Here is a 10,014-nt window from a genome sequence, read left to right as displayed (position 1 = left end):
CGTGACATATGGAGGAACCAGTTTGTTGAGAAAGCTACTTGCAAGAGTGAGAAGGATATGAACAAGAGATGCCCACATCTTTTTCGGTCCTGACAAATTTCAAAAAAAGATAATGATTCTTTGTATAACACTCTTTTAATTTCTATGCTATGTTGTGTTGAATTGCATGTTGGTTGTTTGAGTTAGGCGTTAGATGTTTCCACCGCTAGTTATACTTAGAGTGATCTCTTTCGAGAAGAAATTCTCTCATGGGGGAGATATTGTAACATCCTGCCTCAGAAAGAACAAGATTCAAAAAGAACTAATTTGAAAAAAAAACAATTAAAAATTTGGCAAGTTAAGCGTTTAATTGTGAGTTGTGGGTCAACCTCAAACAATCATTACTTTCAGCACCAAAAGAGTTAGGTGACAAATAAGATATTAAATGAAAGCTCATTAAATCTTCATTCCAATGCCATCAAGTTTTCTAAGTTTCGAGTTTCGATAAGGGAGATATGACCATTTGAAGTCAACAATCTAGTGAAGGAAAGTTACCTAAATTTATGAGGGGTATTTTCATCTTTTCCTTGCCCCCTTCATCTTAAAAGTTCTTCGTAAGGTTTTAGGGTTCTAAAATTATTCGGGTCAGTTTTCATAATACTAATTACGCTTAAGGTTTTAGAAGAGAGTTCAAGAAGAGAAAAGAGGAGAAAAGACGGAAGGTTCAAGCCGTTCATCAAGATTCTTAAGTTTTGTTGCAGATTTTCACTAAGGGTTTGAATCCTAAGAGGTATGTAAGATATCATAGTGTTGGATTCGTTTTCATTCTTGAGATTGGAGGATTTGAGTTCTAAATGAGTTTTCTGGAAGTTTCTTTCGTTAATCTTTATTATTGAGGATTTGATGAGTTCTTGAGATTTATTTTAGGAATTTGAGGTTTGTTTTGAGTATTTGTTTTCTTGTACTTACGTTTTTTATTCGAATTCAAGTGATTTTGGAAGAAAACATTCAATTCTAGGTGAATTAGGGTCAGAAAACGAGAAAGAAAATTTGTCGGGTTTTCGGGGAAAGGGGTTGGCGCTCCATTCCAGCTATGCCCCTGATAGAATACTCTGTAATATAGGGGCAGGTAACCTGAACCACTCAGACAGCCAGGGTCGCTTGCTCCCTCCCATTTTTTTTTCGTTTGGCTTGTTTGAGTTCCTTTAAAGGAGACCTTTACTCCTTTTTGATTCAAACTACTCTTAACTACATCTAAAAATTGAGAAATCATTCATAACATTTGGAGTTAAGATTTGAGTATTGAGAGTTCTTTCAAGTCATTTTGAGAAGTATTTTGCAATCTTTTAAAACTTCTTTTAAGACTTGAGAACTTGAGTATGAACATGAGTAAAGTTGAGTTTCATTTTTCAAAATTAATATATGGAACTAAGTATTCTCAAAGAATAAATGTTATTACATTTGAAATGATGTGGAATCTTGATTCTAAATAAGTTCATGAGGTGTTTTGGGTGTAATCTCTTTTAAGATAATTTTTTGAGTAAAATATCTTAAAGTTTGAGGATGAGTAAATGTCTGTAAACATATAACCATAGCATATTTTGAAAGTAGTATTGAGCACCGTTTCGGGGACGAGTTCAAAGAACTCAAACTTCTCATAAACTATGTAACCAGTGTTGGTAGAATGGGTCATACATTTTAGATGATTACTTAGTTGAGGTTGTCTTATACTCCGGCAAGGTGTAGGACAGTTTTGACCGCATTGACGAGACACTATATTATCACAAAGCTCGTATTGATGTTTGTAGATTAGAGAATCTCCAAATAGAGTTCTTTTTTATTTTACATACAACTTGAGGTATTTTGTACTCTTAAATACATTGAGTTCTTATCTCCTATTTGAAGAGCTTTTATTATATTGCATCTTTATCATTTATTTATATTGAATTGAGTTGAGTTGATTTGAGATAAGGTAAGTTGTTTCTTCAGTTCCAGGTCAAGCTTATGCCATGTTTTAGATTTCCCCTAGCATGATTTTACATTTCATGTACTGGCGCCATTTAGCCTACGTCTATCATGATACAAATACAGGAAACCAGGACTTATCAACAGACGCTTTGTTGATCTAGTTGTGTTCCAGCTAGAGTTTGTGAGCCTCCTTGCTTTCCAGAGGGTTCAACCTTGAGTTACATTTTAGTTTTGTTATTAGGATGTAAAAGGGTCTTGTCCCAACTTTCATCTCAGTTAGTAGAGGCTTCATAGATAGACAGTAGTAGTTCATGAGTCTTTTTAATTTCCATTGTTAATGTTGAGACTTGAGTTTCCCTTTTTGGACACTAAATCTTTTACTTAAAATATTCTGATTATTGATTTTGAGACATTGAGTTAAAATTTCTACATTTAAGTATCTATTATGAGTATGTTTTCCGCTAAGAGTTGAGTCAGGCCAAGGGTTTGCTTGGGCCACCAATGGTTCTCGAGTGCTAGTGGCGTATAGGGTGTAGGCTTGGGGTGTGACAATCAGTATGGTTATAGATTCAATTATCCATCAAAAACACTTTTTACATCTTTTTCACCATAATTATGGATGAAATAAATATTTTTATACAATGCAGAAATTTTTATACATTAAACCAATCAATGCAAAATAAATATCCTATGCATAACTGATATAATTATTACTAATAAATTTATTAGTAATACACTCTATTAAACATTATTTTTATGCACCGTCCCAAATGACCCCTTAGTGAAAACATCCTTTAATTTGTTGAAGTATTTTGAGTTGTTGTACACTTGAGGGACATATATATTTTAAAAAGTAACTCAATCCCTTTCTTTAAGACATTGCTACAAAACCTCGTAGATTCGAAGAGACACTTATTAAGTAATTGTCCTTGGCATCCCAATACATTTCAGAAACAAATAATAGTCCTCCGCCTCAATATATTGGGCTTCTTTTATAGTACATCTTATTGCAATATGCATATAATTATTATCAAATAAAATATTTAAAAATCTTTTGTACATATTTTTCATACATAAAAAAATTGAAATATATTTAGTAGTATGTTGTGCATGCACACGTGACTTAAGAGCCAGTAAGTATGTTACACATGTATGAGCCCTGCAGTGTTGACACCCAATTTTGACCCGCGTCGGTATAAATTAATTATCGAGCTTCCTAAATTTTCCAAATAATTTAAATTAATTAGTTTTATAGATTTTACGAATATAATACATAAATGTTATGCTACTTCGAATGCCTTTTGTCTTAATTTTTTAGGTAATATACATGTTTATATAATTATGTATATAAGTAGTATATCTTATGATTATTCAAAAATCATCAAAATATACATTTGAAGATTTTATTAAACTAGTTAATTTAAATTATAATTATACGTTTGAATCACTCTTTACGATTTTTATAATTATTTTACTAAATTAAGGGGATCGTTAATTAATTCTTACAATTTCATTTTATTTAAGGTTTAGCCTTTATTTTATTTTTGTTATTTTGGTTTGGCCATCTTTTAAATTCAATCCCTTTGGAAATTTTCAAAAACCAGATTGGGGTCTATGTATTTTCTTAATTTCCCCCCAATACCCATGCCTTTACCCAATTCCCAAGCCCACTCCCTTCTACTCTCTTTATTTTCAGGTTGAAGGCCCAATCCCTTTTACCCCACCAATTTAAAACAACCCAAATCAATTCCCAGGCCCAAACAAATAATTCAACCCACCAAACTAAATCTGACCCAACCTCTTTGACCCGTTTCGACCGACCCAACCCACTAAAACCCATAACCCGACCCATTTCCCCCTCTCTCCTCTTTCTTCTTCACGCCATTTCCAGGAAGAGGAAGGCACGCAAAACCCGAAAAAAAAACCGCATAAGAACAGACCCCCAAAACGGAAAACCCTCCCACGCGTCTCTCCCCACACTCTCTCCTCCTCTCTCCCTTGCCAGTACGCATCTCAGCTGGCAGACCTGCGCTTTCGTCTTCGCCAGATGCGTTTTCGTCCTTGGGGGCGCGAGATCAATCCACGTCTCACCTCAAGGACGATTGGAGCGATCCCTGCCATCCCTTCTCCCCTTCCTCTTTCAGGATGAGGCCGAATTTGCAGAAAAAGGGGTTTGACCCAAAGAAGAAAGGAATTCAAATTTTGAATTCGGAATGGGCCGAATTTCTCCTCCCAACCTGCTCCCTTCGAAACCCTAGCGTCCCTCTATATAAACCCCCCTCAATTTTCAGAATAGGGGTGAGAATTTTGAGCGTTGGAATTCCTGGGGGAAAAATTTTCGAAAAATTTCGGCTTCCTTTTTCTGTTGGTTGGACATTTTTGGTTGAAAAAAAAAATTAAGAAAGAGATTTAGGCTTTACTGTTTTTTCGGAAGAATAGAGGAAAAATCTGGGTTAGTTCTTTTGGGTTGGACATTTTTTGGGAAAATTTTGAAACGATTTCTTTCTGTCCTGTCCGTGTAGAAGAGTAGTTGGATTTTCGGGAATAGATTTTTTTTTCAACGCAAAGAACGGTTGGGAAGATTTTGGGTTTAGATTTGTTTGGTTTTCTGCTTTCCGTTACCCTGTTTTCTGCTCGTGGGAATCGTTAAGGCCGCGTTTCGGTGGTGGAGAGATCGTCTTCATAGCTGCTCTGCTCGAACTCCCAGCTTCGTTTCTCCAAGAGAGGTAATCAGCTTGTCTCACAGTCTTTCTTGTTTCTCTTGATATTTGCTATGTCTGTATGGGAAAATCATCGCTACGTTGTTCGTTTTGTTGAGTGATTGTTGTTGGATTGGTGCTGTTTTGACATGAAGTAGGTGTTCTTAATCGTTGCCATGGATTAGTCATAATGTTGTTTTAAGGTTCGCCAAAATTTATCCAGTATGATTGTTTTCATCTTTCTTTGTTCAAGTTGGGTTTAGACGCCTATTTTATTTCGTGTACGTTGTGTTTAGGCATTAGATGGGTTGATTTAGGAGTGTATCGTTCTGTTTCTTTAGCGAGTATGAAGTTTTATGTCGGCTCTTCTTCTCTTTCTTCCTGTATGCTTCAACTTTGTTAAAACCGTTTGGAACTGCTTGTATGCTGTCCTTTGGCTTTGATTGTTATTGTGTTTAGCTTGAATATGTAGCTTCAGGTAGAGTATCATTTTGTTTGTCAAATGTCTTTCCCAGGTGTCTAATTCCATGCAAATAGTATCATGTGATGTCTGTTTGCTCACTGCTTTGGCTAACATGCTAGAACGTTCAAAATCCATTCTATTGTTATATGAATTATTTTGCTTGATTTTGGCTACATCTGGAGCATATTGTCATAAATTGCTATTCCTAAGTGTTTGTCCCCTGCATGAAGTTGTTGCTGATTATTTATTCTTGAGGAAAGCATGTGTGGGGTTATGGAGAAGTAGAATGGAGGGAGTGTTAATCCATGTGCCATGTTACTTACTTTCAGTCAAAATAAATTCGTCTATTCGCATGCCCAAGACTTACCTGCTTCGATATGAGTGTGTTTCCTTCTACATGTGGTTTGGTTCATTCGACATCGAGTGAATATCACAATCTTAGAATGCGTTTTTTTTATTTTTTAGGCTGCCATTCATCCTACTAATGTTTATTTTTATGTGTATGTGAAATTCCTTGCGAGTCTACTTTGCGACTCCGTTCTCCTCCTTGCATTTCGGGAGAGTCATGAAGGTTCTGAGATTTTATCGAGTCATTCCATCAAGACAGGTGTACAAGTTCGAAATTCCGAGAAGATTGAAGAAACATCCAAAAACGGACTAGAAGACTTTTCTTATTTTTATTCCTTTGTATTTATTTGTAATGGGCATAAGCCCTTATCGTTTTCCTTTTTTTTATTTCTCTTATATTTTATCTTGTATGTTTAGATTAGGACAGGTACAAAAAATGGGTTGAAAACCCGAAAGCAGGTGGGTCCAATTTCGGTCAAGGCGAACAGAACCCGAAACTTGGACCCAAATCTCTCTCTCTCTCTCTCTCTCTCTTTACTATTTGCCTACGTTTTGTGTAAATGCCGTTAGTTTAGGATTAGAAACTCCAAACCCCATCGAACGCCTTTTAATTTATCGAACTTAAAACGTAAAATTGAACTTTAAAGCGATAGGTGTTTAAATTTGAAAGTTTGCTTAGAGTTAAGATTTAAAAAGTTTAACTTTAACAGGAATCTTAAAATAATAATATTTTGCAAGCTTGTTCAAATTTGAGAAATCTAACTTTAAAAAATTGCAAGGTTAAAACAAAAATAGTCAAATAAGTTAATCGCCGAAAAACCGTAAGTTAGCGGAGCGTCTTAGGTGCTTTTTTCGAAACCTTCCTAAGACGCTAATAGGAATCCCGAACCCTTAAACATTTTTCAATCGATTTTTCTGTTAAGTCTTTTGAAAACAAAAGTTTTCTTAATTTTCTCAAAATTAAGTGGAGACTCCTAAAAAGTCAAAAATAACCTTTAAAATAAAACGAACTCTTTTCGAAAAAATTCTTTTTCGATAAAACAGAAATGGCGACTCCGCTGGGGACTGTTTGGAGGATTCTAACCCTAAGACTAACTATTTGACTAACTTGTAATTAATGGTTTAGTTGTTTAAATACTTAGTTTTTTTAGAAGTTGCATTTTCATGGCATAAATTCCGCCAAACGGCAAATAGTTGCATTAGGAAACAGAAGTTACGCGGCTTACCGCGACTTCTCTCAGAAATACCCCAAGAACTCGTTTGGGAGTATCGAATAAATAGTTGGAATGCGGTCATCCGACGTTATTCGATAGCTCCACCCCGATGTTTGTCTGACTCGGGTAACCGTCTATTTGAAAACAATTCTAGAAAAGCCTAAGATAGAGCAAAACCAAAACCAAAATTAGGCATCAGCCTAGGACAACTTAATACCCAAGGCGTATTAAGTCGATTTTAGTAGAAAACCACCAAATCGCGTCTAAGGTCTTCGACCTCACGACGCATCATGTTATTTGACATTCGAAAATGTATGTGTGAAAACCAACTTGGGGGTAGGGGAAAGTCTAACGGGTTTCAGTTTTGCAGATATGGACCGTTTCCCCAAATTCGACATGGTCATCTTCGCGCCACCCCAACTGACAATGTGGCACAACGACTTAGACGGAGATCATAGGCGGACCCTCAACAAGTATGTAGGGGCTTTGACCGAGCTAATCAACATGGACGGTTGGCCAGAGTTGATCGAGGTGCTTACAGGGTACTGGGACAGTCAAAGAATGGTCTTCCGTTTCGGAACGGCTGAAATTACCCCGACGGTAGAAGAAATAAGGGATTGCATAGACACCGTGGGCACAGGCCTAGAAAGAAGAGCCCGAAAACAAGAGGACGTGCTTATCCCCAACAAACCTTCCGTTGAGAACATCTCGGATTGGTTAGGGCTAAGAAAGGACTTCACTTATTGGTGTCGAGATTCCCACGTAATGTTTAGAGATCTCTACGTCAGATTCGGACACGCGAGTTTCTATGCCGCGTATAATCGGGAATTTAAGATTTCCTACAGGGAGTGGAACGAGCTCCGCCCGTTGGCGTTTGCCATAGCTTTGTTGGGGACGATGGTCTTCCCGCACGGCCCGAGCCTGAGCATCAATACCAGGGTCATAACGCTCGTCCATACATTGTTCAAGGGATACGAAAACCAAGGAACGACGAAGTATTACTTCGTAGCTCCGGTCATATTGTCGGACATATATCGCGCTTTGGGTAAGTGCAAAGAGGGACATCGGTACTTCTAGGGGTGTAATCTGCTCCTCCAATGGTGGATTCTCAGCCACATGGCGAAGGGTGCTGGAACTCGAGAACTGCACACTCTCGACAACAAGAACACTCTCAAAGACCTGAACGACTTACTATTCAGGGCCAACCTGAACAATCGGAGAACGAGAGGGAGATGGGCCCAAATTTTCTCCGAGTTGAGAGAAGGGGACCTCCAATGGATGCTCGACCGCTTCATATTCAAGGAAGTTGTCGTAGAGGGTCGTAGATGCGCCGTGCTCCCTCTACCCAACATTCGAGGAATTCGCCCTTACGCGCCATTCCGAGTCTTACGACAGTTCGGAAGAAAGCAGACTGTGCCTAGAGAAGCGTATTATGGCGCTTATGTATATGACACTGGGGACGACAGGGTGGACAACGCTACAGGGATGCTCAGAGAATGGAAGAACGCCAAGCGTATGGGTAAAGACACTATCGCTCCTGACCGATTCAACGCTGGATACGATGAAGGTTACAAAGCATGGTTGAAAAGAGATATACAAAATATCTCCTTTCAAATTCCTCGTAGCTTTCGCAGTGTGACAGACAAGGAGGCCAAAGCAGTGGCCGAATTGCGAGAGTTAAAGGAGGAGGCTAATGAGGTCTATGCCAAATTCGTAGAGAATCAAGACGCACTCGAGAGGGCAACTCGAGAGATCGAGAGACTGAAGCAAGGGTATGACGAGTTCGACAACTGGATTCAGCAGAAAATCGAGAGAATGCGATAAGAGAGTCTGGAAGACAAAGGGCGTCTGGGTGAGGGGTTTTTGTTGATGCTGAGGTACATGTTCCAACAGCACAAAATCCAGAAAGACGACGACGGAGCGGGAAGATCCGGAGCAGCATAGTGGATATCGCCCCTGCGCGGGTTTTTCTTTGTCTGTATTTGCATTATTTTAGCCCCTCGTGGGCCTGATATTATTGCACTTTCTAAATAGCCCCTGCGTGGGTTTGTCTATTTCTCTTTTCGAACATTTTACTCATTATTAAGCATTATTTTGGGGGGAATCATTTTAATTTGGTTTAAACTCACACGTACATCATTCGAATGCGCTAGGCCTACCCTTGGCACAAAAGGGTCCCCATGCATGATTAGGACGCGATCTATGTGTATTTAAATGCTTATGTGTTACGTTGCTTTGAATGAGGATATCGTAAACCCACTCCAAGCCCAGAAATTCCAAAGAGTATACAGAAGCCACTATCACAAAATGTCCGACCAAAATTCCCAAGTCTCAAGTTTCTCACACAAAAAATCCATCTTTCATACCACAAATCCTGAATACCGCTCTATCGTCTCAGGAAGGTGAATCACCGCTATGGACAAAGGCAAGAACGTCCAGACGAAGCTCACCGAGGAGAGATTGCGAAGAAAGATCGAGCGAGTCACTCGAGAGATTCAGAAGATTAAGGAGGAAGGACTTAAAGTGGACATGACCACGGCAATCTACAAGGCTGCGGTCACGACCTTGGATGAAGATCTGGCGTCAGAGATAAAAAGAAAGAAGGAGGTTGAGATGGAAACCGAAAACCTGAGAAAAAGGTTGAACTTGCTTCGTTTGGAGATACATGAAGGAAAGGCGAGAGAAGCGAAGATAGATATTGAGACTGCCGTGTTGTTGGCCAGAAGTGCGGCGCTCGACGAGGAGTTGGCGACCCATAGCAACTTAAAGGGCGGAAAATACCTCGCCCGTGATCTGGGAGCAGATAAGTGCGGCCCCGACCGTGAAGTAATCGAGGAGGACGATGAGGAGGAAATCGTCTATAAGCCTCCATTTCCAACTGTTTGAAAGGAAAAGGATGACGCGACCACAAGACGGGAAATTGCCAAAATGTTGTCTTCTAGTAATTTCAATGTTGTTTTTTTCAATTCCCTTGTAATCGCAATGAAAGAATGAATGAAAATATACGAACTACGTTGGGCCTGAATTCTCCTTGTGAGATACGTAGGCAGCCTTTCCCGGCCCGGCCCCTATCGCTGAAAATTTTCATTCTCCTCCGTATTACAAAGATACGAAGATAAGATCAACGGGCGTCGCAAGCAACTGCAAGAAAACCATAGCTCAACGTGATTCAGCCTTCCCAAGATAGCGCTAAAACAAACAAATTCCTGTTTGTTCAAAATACATTTTTGTCCTCATTCGTGGGTTAAGATATCCTCAAACAAAGCGACTTGTGTGCTTATCTGCCCTCTGTGCGATATTATGTATTTTGTACTCTGAACATGCACTAACAAATTTGCCTTTG

At 38.9% G+C, this 10,014-nt stretch overlaps 1 pseudogene; it reads left to right on the top strand.

The window, feature by feature from the left end:
- Positions 1–7,043: 7,043 nt before the first annotated feature.
- Positions 7,044–8,495, top strand: LOC107001229 (annotated as a pseudogene).
- The last annotated feature ends 1,519 nt before the right edge of the window (positions 8,496–10,014 follow it).

This window comes from Solanum pennellii, chromosome 10, assembly GCF_001406875.1.
Source record: "Solanum pennellii chromosome 10, SPENNV200".
In the NCBI taxonomy this organism is placed as follows: Eukaryota; Viridiplantae; Streptophyta; class Magnoliopsida; order Solanales; family Solanaceae; genus Solanum; species Solanum pennellii.
The sequence above is the reverse complement of the archived record's forward strand: the minus strand, read 5'-3'. Positions and strand labels throughout refer to the sequence as shown.